A 12610-nucleotide genomic window follows, 5' to 3' on the forward strand; every position below is an offset into this window, starting at 1 on the left:
CATGACAAACAAATGCATGGCAATTTAGAAAAATACAGGTTTAATCCAGTTTGGGCAACCTTTCTTTCAGGTACATGAAGTTCAAAATGTGTTCACTTGTATTCATTGTCTGTTTTAAACAATCAAGGAGAGAAGGGAGGAAATAGCAGTGAAGAGCACAATGCCTTCTTGTCTGTCCTTTAGGAGGTACAGAGTCAATAACAGTTTTAAAATCTTCTTAAAAGACAGTTCTTACAATGTGCAGCTACTAGCTGAACAAGTCTGCTGGATGACAGAACATATGACAGTAAAATCATGAGCATTAAAATTTTTCACTTGTGTGAAACCCTTTAATGTCACTTCTCCTTTCCGAATTTATGCTCACAGGGAATGTAGCTAGTTCTGGGATGTGAGGAAGAATGTAAAGACATAAAACATTCAGGTAAAGAAAAATTACACTGGAAAGATTAAAAAAGAAGAGTCTATGTAGTCTGCTGGAAATTAGTTGTCATTGTATTGGAATGATGCTGGGTAAGAAAGCATGATGAACTGCCACTGAAGTGTACCTGAGTTTGGCATCATACTATTTCATCAACATTTTTTTCCCTTAGACAACAGTGCATTTTGAAAGCCAGGAGAAACTTTAGGGATATACATGAAGGGGAAAAATATGCAGTGAGAAAAAGTAAGTAGTAAATACATAAATTCTATATATTTAGTGAGCAGGCATCTTTGCTTTATATATGCAACTTTTATTGAGGTGTTACTAGCTTGCACAGAGTAATTAGAAAATAGAGAATTTTGTGTTCTAATTCCTACCTAAAGCCCACAGTTTGCAGCTGCTTTATATGTGGGGAGAGAATCATATTCTGCTGTTTGAGGTAGCCATTTTTGAGAACACCACTGGCTGTGGGTGACAAGTAAAGAGACACATGGAATATTTCTTGTGAGAAGCATTGGAGATTGAAGTTTCTTTGCCATATAGTCCCTTAACAGAAAGAATAAAAATAAATAGACTTTATATGGTTCTTTAGGGGTATCTGCTTTTTTCCAAATCATAATCTGACTAATTTCAAGATTTCTAGAAATGTTATTGTCATCTTAAGGTAAGGAAAAATATGCCATCACCTAAACTGACAAATTTGTTTTGTTAGTAGAAACCCTAAATGTGTGTTCATTTTAGTGGTATCTGATATAATTACTCATACATGATTAAGGAAGACTGAAATAATATGAACATAGCTATTCTATAATACAATAAATAGGACTTCTGTATATCCCTGAGCAGCAATATAGTTTTCTAGAGAGAAAAAAAAGAAGCTATCCCATAAGATATTATTAGCAATGTCAGTGACAGAGAATCAATTGCAATCACTGCTAAATTGTTTCTATGATTAGTTTCTTATCATAAAAAATGTGTACTGTGTTGCTAGTTTGAATTTGTATGGCTTGGTTTTCAGATCTTACATCTTTGTTGTGTCCTTGTGGGCTGGAATCATTAGAAAAGTTTTGTCCTGCTGTAGATACTCACAAACTGAGATCGATTCGCTACTTAACCTTACACTTGATAATCTTAAATAGCTTGACCCACTTCTTTCAGGATATGGCATATTGTCCAACCCTTTATAGGTTATCATTCATTCCAGTGAGAAAAGTGAGTCTAACTAGAGAATGCAAAAGAAACTGCAAATTGGTCAAAAAATGGGAGCCTTATTTACTCTCTCTCCCCTCTTCTCCTTTCTTTGAAAAATAATAATCTACCCATTAATGTGTTTTCAGTTAGAATAACATCAATGTTTCCCAAATTATTTTAGTAATTGATTGATCTAGTGTAACATTGGCCTTCTATTACAATAGAAGGGTAATATATACAGTATTTTCAAAGTATTTGATCTCTGTTCTTGCAAAACCTGATATTAACCCCTGTGAAAAGGAGGTGGGGGAGTAATAGTAGTCTTTTTTTTTTTATTGTGGAGGATGAAAAGGAATGACATTGTCATCCTAATTTTTAAGAGAGAGTTCCTGAATGCAGATACCAAATTATCAGAGACATGACATAATTCTGATTTCATTGCTTGAGCTTAGACAAACGGTAACTTCTGTATTTTCTTTCATTAGTCACCTGAGGATGTAAGGAACTGCACACTTAGAATCACAAAATAATGGAATATGCTGAGTTGGAAGAGACCCATGAGTCTGAGAGCATTGTCCGAACACTTCTTGAACTCATACAAGTTTGTGCTGTGACCACTTCTTGGGGAGCAAGTTTCAGTGCTCCAGTACCCTTTGGGTGAAAAACTTTTTCCTGATATCTAACCTAAATGTCCCCAGACATGCCATTCTTCCAGTTCTGTCAGTGGCCACGAGAGTGAAAAAATTTCAGTGCCTGCCCTGTCATTTCCCCTCCTGAGGAAGTTGTAGACTGTGATGAAGTGTCCCCTCAGTCTCCTCCACACTGAACAGACAAGTAACCTCAGCCACTCCTCCTATGTCTTTCCCTTGGGATCCTTCACCATCCTCATGGCTGTTCTTTGGATGCCTTCTGATAGCTTAATATCTCTTTTGTATTTTGATGCCCAAAACTGCACACAATACTCAAGGTGAGGCCAATTCCAGTGCAGAGCAGAGCAGGACGATCACCTCCTTTAACTGACCAGCAATGCTGTGCTTAAGGATACTCTCTTTAGGTGGCTTCTGGTCTACTGAGCTGGTTGATTTGTGTCACTTGCAGTTACTGGGTATCTGACACAGATTTCCAGATATTTTGCTGAATGCAGGTGACATGAACATTGTGTTTGCAAAGCTTCTATTGGGCTCCCGAGCTTCACCATAAGACATCCCATTGCAGCTGTACTGCCTGAAAATTTCAAACGGAAAGTGAGCTGCAGTCCAAAGTTCAATGTCTCCATTTTGAATTGCTGTGTTTGCAAGATCCATTTCCATTAAATAATGCTCTGTGAGTAGACTGGACACATTTCAAAAGCTTTCAATTTCTTTTTATTTTTTTCACAGTGGTTATGTTTTTATTAATGGTTGGAGAAATGTCTGACTGTAAAATACAAATTCTTGTCTCAGAAAACTGTCTTCTAACACGTCCTGTGGAAAGAAAACAGAAGGGTGTTCCTTCCACAACTTACTATAAGCTTCCTTTAATACTGTCATTTTTGCAAAATGCTATCTATGATAAACCCCATAAAGTGTTTGATTATTGATATTAATGAAGAGACTCCAAGTACATGAGAACCAATGAATATCTTCACTTAATCTACTTTGCTACGAACAGCAACTCTAATTTAAACTATCTTTCCTGTGTATTTTTCAGTGCAAAATGATGAGCAGTAAAATATTCAATTTACATCTTTCTTTCAAAGAGACAGGCTAAAATAAAGCAAGACTCTTAATAAAAACTTTTCTACATGTTATTAGCAAGACAAAAGATAAAAGCTAGTTTTTATTAGAGTTCTTGTTGACAGGTAAAAAAATCTGAGAGAGAAGCGCCTAATTTTTTTTTTCTCTTTCTCTAGAAAAAATGTTTCTTATCCGTTTTTATCCACACTTTTGACAGCAAAAGACTACTAGCTGACTCCAAATAAGAAAACTACTTGTGAATGTAAAGCAGTAAATATAATGATGTAGCAAATTTACTCCTAGAGTTTTTTTCTACAGTGGTTCTGTCTAAGTACAACAGTTGTCAAGAGAATTAAAGCAGTATTTCCTTTGTATAAAGAGCAAAACATATTAAAAAATATGATGTGTTCTAGGAGAGAGTTTATTGTTGGGATTTCAACAGTTTTCATATTGGCAATTCTGCTCATCCCTTTGCAGCATGGTTTGACTACCTGTGACAATCTTAAGTACAAAATACACTTTATATTGGAACAGAATCTGTGTAATTTCAAACTTCAAGATAGATTCAGGTACCTCATAGAAAGCTTTTCTTTGACAAGTGAGTGGGAATTCCAAACAGGACTTAACAACAGTAGATATATTACAGAGTACTTTTTACTGTTACTAGACATATTGCAGAGTACTACAGAGTAAGCTTTTTATTGTCATAAAATATCCTTCTTAAAGACTTCCTTTTCTCTAAACTGCTTCAGAATCTTCTAGCTATACTTTTGGCTTCTTCTGGGATTAGTGTTTGTTGTTGATTACATTCTACTGTAAAAATCAGAAACAATAATGGAGCTAATGGTAAGTGTTAAATAGTATCATGAAAAGGCAACCATTGATCTGCTCCAATCTCCTTCGGAGGATAGCATAGAGATGTTTTGGAATAAATTAAATGTAGCTAGTAAGCTGCACTTAATACCTGTTCATCTTTGTATTCTGTACATATCTGTGTTGAAAAACCCGTAGAAGAATTTAGGTTTCTGCTTATTTGCAGTACTATTACAGTTCTTGTTTTTTTGTTTCTCTAATAGAAAATTACTATGCTGTATATATCTGAGGTGTGTATTTATTATTTCGTAATGATGTTAACAAAAGCTAGAAGGAAGGGTTGAAATAGATCTCCATTATTCCCTTGAAATTATTTTATGAGAGGTTTAAGGTTTTCTATAATCTCACATCTCAGACATCCACAGTTTTACTAATGTAACATAGCTGCCAAGTAAAAAGATAATTATATATAATACACAGATTTTTCTCAAAAGCATATTATAAGACTGTTGGATGTGAATAGAATGACACAGCTTTTCTGTTTTACTGTTATTATTTTCATTATTTAGTCTGTTAGCATGGCTATGTTTAAAACTTAACTACTTTACAAGTTTAGGGAAAAATATCCCTCTTTCGTAGTGTTGTTAATCAAAATAGGGGGAAAAAAAGTAAGAAATTGAAATACAGACAGATTTTTAATTTCAGAGGTGGATTATGCTACATGTGTTTTGCAGCAGGAGGTTTTGGTGATGGGGCAATAGAGGAAAAATAGCTTGGCAAGGCTTGCTTGATATAAAATATATCAATATAGTTTTATAAAAGACAGGTAAAGGGAAAACAACAGATTCCTTGTTGGAAATAATCTGTAGTTTCCCCACAGTTTTGACAGAAAAAAGGATCCATAGCTTTGAGTTCTGTCATACTGTTCTGTATTAAGGTTTGCAAGAGCCTGGAGATACCATAAAATTAGATTTAGAGGGAATTTTGCCTTCTATATGAATTGCTCAAAATGAACTTTCGATTATATTCTATATGATAAGTGGAAAAATAAACTAAGAGAATGAAGCAAGTTGAGGCATATGTGAATAACTAAGCAGTGGGAATACTTGAGTGGTTGGGATGTAGAAGGAGGGGTTGAAGAGAATTGCCAGACTTTGTTGTTTCACCTTGACAGTAGAATATTCTGAGTGGCCCACCACATGGCTCTGGTGAGTGACATAATTTATTAAAAGTATATCACTCTTGTGAGTGCCATAATTTAATAGGAAATCAGTGATTTTTCAGCTTGCTTTTGGGCACCAGATCCCAAGGCTTTTAGTTTGAAGTTAAAAAAAAAAATCTGAAACTTTACTCTGCAAAGAAACATTTATAGGACTACAGACATGGGAAAGGAGGAAAAAGAATTAAAAACAACAACAAAGAAAAGACAAAAGCTAAAAATAAGTCAGAAGGAAAAGACAAGAATTGCAGCAAGCAGACAGAAAGCAGAGGAGTAGGTTCAGAGGGTAAAGACAGCAGTTACTGTTGGACTCTGCTTGAAATATTTTATGTTACTATTCTAGTAACTTCAGATTCTCAGTCACTCTCACTTTCCAATACCTTTCCTAAATCTATGTGGTCAGGGTGAGGTGAAATCGTTAAGGGTCTTAGTTTGACTACACAGTATAATGCCTTCCTTATCCACTACTCCTCTAAAGGATGTTTTTAAAGGATTGATCTCAAACCAGTTCTATATTTCTTTACTACTGACGTAGTAGTATCTTCCTGAACTGCTTTAAGGGGATGTTTCACTAGATTCATACTGTTTAGTTCTTCTGTGTAGTTTCTTTTTCAAGCTTTGTTTACCTAGAGAAAGATAGCAAATAGGGCCCTATAGCAATTATTATACCACTAGATATCTGTCCTTTTGTAATTTTGGGGGGAGGATGGAATAGGATTGAAGAGGTAGGTATGAAACAGGGTTAAATTTCATCTGCTTTGTCCCCTCTGTTAAGCAAACCTTTAATTTTAGGTCCTAAACATCTATTTGTCAGCCATTCCACTCCCGCTCTCTTTCTAAAATACTCTTCCTTTGATCAAGGGTTTGACAACTGCTACACAGTGTCTTTCTATGGTTTGGGGCTCCTCAGTGCAAAACAGATGTTCATAAGCTGAAGAAGGTGCCATGGAAGACCTCTAAGATGACTGGGAAGGCTGAACCACAAGACATGCAAAGAGAGGCCAGATGAACTTGATTCATTTAGTCTGGGAAAGAACAAGCTCTGGGAGTGGGGAAAATCTGATCATAGTCTGCCACCAAATAAAGAAGGGCTGTAGAGCAGATAGAGCCAGATTCTTCTCAGACATCCACAATTAAGGGGTAGGAGGTGGCAGCCCCAATCTGTAAAAGCATGTAGGTGTGTAAGGAAAAAAGTTCTTAATTGCGACTGACCCTTTTGGACGCACTGCCCAGAGACACTCTGGAGGTTTTCAAAACACCCCTGAGTGAGGTTCAGAAAAACCTGTTCTACCTTGGAGAAGGCTGTTTACTGAGTGGCATCCTGAGTCCCCTTCAAAACTATATTTCATGTAGTACAAGTAGCACAAGTGTTACTGTTCCTTTAGGTGTGATAAGGATGGACTGCTGAAAAACATACTAAGTGTAATATTTGTTATCTTGGTGGGTGGAAGGGTGTTGGGTGGTTGAGCACGTACACGTATGCGGAGAGAGATCACTGATGATAAAAGGATCTTTGATCTTGTTACACTAAGATTTTTAGAAACCAACACCATTTTTTCTGCTTTGAAATGGGTAGTGATACCATATGTACGTGGGAAGGCTTGGAGTGAGAGGGGATGTTAAACAGTTGAGAAGGAGATTGCTGATGCTCTTTCCTCAGAAAAGAAATTTGGGGCATGTTGGTAGTACAGCGATAAAAGCACAGAAACTCAGATTAGTCTGACACACAGTTATTCTCATATAAATGGCTTTTTCAAGGGAAACCAGCAGTTCTCTACTCTTAACTGTAAGAATAGAGTGAATTTATGGTATTTGACCTATTAGGAGACTGATGTTCTCAACAGACAATGTCATATATGTGAAAAGTGAATGAATGTAGTGGGTCTCAACAGAGACCTGAGCAGGTATCACAAACCCATTACAAACCTTGTTCACTCTGTCTATAAAATTTACTCCAACTATATCTTAAATAATTTTAAAACTTTTTGCAATACCTTGTGACACCTGCAAAGTATAGAAGTGACCAATAAACTATAGAAGATAACTGAATGACTATGAGCTCTGACTAATTGCTTTTTCTTAAGAATATGTACTGTCTTGGGCACATATATTCATGTTATTACTGTGATACATAAAACAAAATTAATCAGGTAATGTTAAAAATTAAGAACATTGGCATCTGAAGACTTCTATTTTATCTAAGCTTCTTAAGAAAGTCTGAGGAGATGTCATCAAATAGAGGAGATTTACTGAAGACGTTTTCTTTCATACTGGCAATACAAAATATCTGACAATTTTATGTATTTTTATGAAGCTGTTTATAGAAGCTGCTTTGACAGGATTTATTTTCCATTGTCTGTGTGTTCTTGTCATGCTATGTAACTTGAATTTACTTATGGCAGCTTATAGGTGTTAGTGGCAGGCATCAGAGGAATTTTCAGGTTTCATGAAGTCAATTTACAAATAGGATTATAACTCTTCCCTCTCCCCCCACCCCCCCTCCAACCTCAGTTTCAGGAGCAAACATTATATATCATATTTATACCTGGCTAATGATGATTGCAGGTCATTACAGATCATCACTTCTGGTGACCACTATGTATTGAATATGTTCTGAAGCCACCAGATTTCTTAATTTTGTTAAAACCAGATATGAACAGATCTACTGTAGCTAGTAAAAATAGGTAGAAGAATTTGTTTAAATAGTTTGAGATTAATATTGCCTAATTCTCTGGGCTATTTATAAGTAAAAAAAAGGCTTTCAGAACATGTTCCAATGTGACAACATGCAGTCATTTGGAACTCTGGATGCCAGCACACAGCATGAAAACTTCCAGTCTGTCACAACCTGCTTTCTTAAGCCAACCAGTTCTCTCTTAAGCCAATTCTTTTTCTAAAAAGGAAAGCAAGAGTTTTCAGTTTCTGAAAGCAAAGTGTATTTCAAAACCTGCTACAAAAACAATTCTCATTATAGTTTATACCAGTGGATGTCTCCTTGCTTTGTGTTCATATAAGATGTTCTGCCTTTGTCTCCTGTATACAGTAATTTATTGTAATAGTTGATCTTCCTTTGACATCAGCTGATTGTCTCAAGCAACTGTAAAGTACTCCTGCATATATGAGCCAATCCCAGCAACTGAAACCCCAGATATAAGGAATTTTTTATTTATTAATCAATTTTCAAAAGTGATTATGTTACTTAGACTAAACCAATGGTGTTTATTCTGCTCAATGCTTTTTGGAAGAAGATTTTGCCTTCTGTGTTCTGTAAACATTATTACTTTATCCATTTAAGCAGTTTATTTGAGCTTAGGTAAGAAATGGAAAAAGTTGATTTGAATGTGTTAGAGCATGCATAAATGTATGTCAAATACATTGAATACATGAATCAAATACATTGAGTTATTGAATTTTTCTGAAGGTTTGGTCATATTTTATTTTGGTAACTAACCTTCAGATGCTTTTTTAAGCTTCCTTGTCTGTGGATTCTGCAAATCTAGAGAAACTAAGTATATACTGAAATTTTTCCCTCTAACGAAAAATTTTCCATGTACAAATTCAGAGGGCTAGATGACAATCAGGTACTCAAAATAACATAAATTTTTGACAGTATGACAATCAAGATTTGCTGGCTTAAGCTACTAAATGCTGTAGTGTTTAAAGAAAAAAAGTAGTATTTTTTGATTAATTTTTTATTGCCTAACTCAAAAGTTTTGCTAATCTTTGTAGTACAAAAATGTAAGTAGTAAGGCTGAACAGACTATTACATGTCAACAGAGTAACAAACAGCTCACAGAAGCCTGTCCCAATATTAGATCTAATATTAGTTCTGTTGGGCTGTTTATTTTTTGTGTGCTTCAAGCTATGAGTTTTTATCCCAGTGCAAACACAATTCATTTTGGAAATATTTCTTGAAAAAATCCTCTTTATACTTATCTTCTGCTCTTGCAAGCTGGCTGTAAAACAAACAGAAGTGTGGTATGCTAGCTAGTCTAGCTCTCTAAGTCATTAATGTTTTATAGTATGAAATCAGCAGTTATCTTCTTCCAAGATTTCTTTCTTTATCTTCTCTGTTCATGGATGAAGTATTATATGGATTTAAGGATTAACAGAAGTTCATAACACCTTAAGACTTCTGGTCTTTTTTCTAATAATTCTGATCTGCTTCATAATAAGGAAAAAATTATTGAAGGAAAGACCAGTTTTTCCATTTATTATTTTGCTTAAAAAATTTTGTGTGCCCTCCTTTCTGTCTCCAGAATAGTGGCAGTCAGGAATTTCTCATTAGATTAGGAGGAAACATACAAACGAACAAACAACCCCCCCAAAAAAACCCTACAAAAAACCCCCCACAAAACAATAAAAAACTCAACCAACCAACCAGGAAAAAAACCCCAAACAACCAACTGATTGCATTTTTGAGTTTGGAATAAATGGCATAGGAAATTATTATAGGTACTTTCCACAACAGTTACTTTAACAGTTATTCAGTTGATATTACTCTCTCTGTAGATATTTCAATACACCGTGAGAACTACTTTGCCATGTGTGTTCACTATTAAGTAACTGTAAGAAATTACATCTTGTGGTGTTTTGCCCACATGCTAGCAGAACAGATTACTGCTTCAAGGCTTGATTTCAACCAGTTCTCTCATTTTCTGTATCGCAGCATACTCAGTCCTCACCACCAGTCCACAGGAAGGTTCCTTCTGTCCCCTTCTGACACTGGGCTGTATTTTTTTTCTTTCTTTTTCTTTTTTTCTTCGTTGCAGGTTTCCTGTTCACTTACTACAGCCTGTAACCTCTGAATCTTCTGTCCCCAGGCTCTTAGCTCCTACCTGAAGCAAGAGCAAGCCTCAAGGAAATTCTTTAACCCAGTCACTCTTTGTAAAGGAACTTAAAGGACAAACTGAGAGCAAATACAGTGTCTATCATAACTTTTCATGTAGGTAGATGGAACAAGGAAGGAGAAGGAGACCATAGAAGAAATTAGAGCATTTATGGGAATTCAAATGTTTTAATACCTTTAATAACCTTTTTATGATAAATTATAGGGAAATCTAGATGAGGCAATATGGTCTTCAATAAAGAAATTCCTGTAAATAAATTAACAATTGAAGGAAGTGCGAATCAAAGGGAAATAATTCACAAATCACACTTCTTGATGTTAGATTTGGTTTTTTTGAATGTTATAGAGGAAATTGTGTGATCTATAGAAAAATTAAGTCAGGTGTTCCATGAAAATAACTACTGAATGTAAATATAAAGGTAACCAAGATAAAAATGCCCTCTGTTATGAGACTTTATTGCCCTAAATTCTGAACCCTGAAATACCTTCTGCATCTTTCTTTCTTGTAAAGTATAGCTTACCATTAGGAGAAAATTTCATCTTGCCTGCATTACCCAGATCTGTCTCAGTTTAGAGGTGTTTCAGTATGATTAACAGCCTGCATTCTGTCTTCCTATTATAGCAAAGTATCCAAGAGTAAAAAGTGAATGTGATACTTCTTCTGTTTTCTTGTAACTTGATTAATAGTAAATAGAATTAAGCTGGAAGAGTTTCAAAATGTTGTGCGAGAAACACAAGAGCCTAGGCAGAGGAAAGCAACTGCAACAATAGGTGTGAGCCAAGTGACTCTCATCTACTTTACACCCTGCCGTTTGGCACAACAGTCCAGTTGAAGCTGACTACTGCAATACGTTGCTGTACAATTCTTAAATGATAGTTACATCCTTTCTGTGGTGACTGGTGCAGTTAAAAATTGTTCATGGAGAAGGAAAAATAGCTTTGAATGTCTGCTAACAACTCATTTCAGAACAGCCAAAAATCTAGAGACACTTTGTATGAACTTCCTCTCAAGAAACTGAAGAATGAAGATTCCTTGTGCCCTGTGAAAAATCACACTCAATTCTACCAATTTTAGGCAAAAGAGAAAACAAGGTAAAAATACATGCAGAATTGATTAGGCCAATATTTTGAAATACCCTTTTTTTTCTTCCCCTTCAAAAAAATACAAGAGCCCCGATCCCACAGGTTGGATTCCTGATATATCTAACAGAAGAATTTGAGCTGCTTGGGTGCCAAAATAACTGGGAAGATGTGAGTAGCTAGCTCTATCCCTAACAAAGGAAGTTGGTCTTTTACTTGTGTCACTACCTCTCCCTCACTATGAAACTTCCAAACACGCAGTTGGTATCCTGTACTGGTAATTCTGAGTAACTCCCAGTCTGTGCTTCTTAGTGGCTTTATTCTAAACTCTAAGTATCTGGCGATGCTGGTCTTTATGCCTTACTTTAAATACACTTTCATGCTGAGATTTTATGAGAGGCAATTGCCTATTGTATCTCACCAATACAGATACCTGTACAGTAGCATTTATAGTTTCCTTTACAAGGATGGACAAAACAAAAAAAGCAGAACAAATTCACTTTAGAATTATACATCAAGTGAAAAGAATTGCTCTGAGGCTGACATGATCCCCAGAGCATACTGGATCAGAATAGAAAAAGTGATAAAACCTTACATCTTGTAGTGTGAACAGCATTCTTATGATATATTCTGTTCTTCTTTGATAATTCCACTTTTATTTCCCCTTTCTACATAAATAATGTATTGCTTTCTAGTAGGTGGAAACGTGATGTTGCATAATTTGTTTATATTTTCCAGGGGAATAATAAAATAGATTTTCTTCCTTTGTTTTATGGATAAGTAGTAATTTATGTTTTTAACAGAATCTGAGTGATGTGTAGAGAATTATGTATGATCTCCGTCTATTGCTAAGAGACCCATAAACAGTGCTCCAAAACCAGCATTCCATTGTCATTTGCAAGATGATCTGCCAGCTGCACTAGAAGCAGCATTTAGTTGATTTGTAGCAGAATCTGCTGTTTACTTAACCAGGCAGAATCTGACCCCTGCTCTGAGTGGCAAGCTGCCATATCTCTAGTTCACACACTGTAACTGTACTGGAGCTTACATGCTGCCTTTAAAAAGCAACAGCTTAATACTGTAACATATAACTCAACTACTTACTTAGGTCTGTTCTTTAGGAAGATGCAGACTTAGGTGCTCATTTATGCTTGAAATCCACCAGCTTCAAAAGTGGTGTTATTCAATACAGTCAGGGAAAGTAACTTGGTTCCTGAGTTTGAAAAGCCTCTGTTGGGAAAAATCTTTTTAGTAGCTTGGAACTATTTGTCTCCTGACAAAGTTTGGAGCTTTCAGCCAGCTGAAGGCATGGCTTACGATAA

This window comes from Empidonax traillii, unplaced genomic scaffold (assembly GCF_003031625.1).
Source record: "Empidonax traillii isolate 1590-97213 ecotype Southwest subspecies unplaced genomic scaffold, ASM303162v1 scaffold346:size580472, whole genome shotgun sequence".
Classification (NCBI taxonomy): domain Eukaryota; kingdom Metazoa; phylum Chordata; class Aves; order Passeriformes; family Tyrannidae; genus Empidonax; species Empidonax traillii.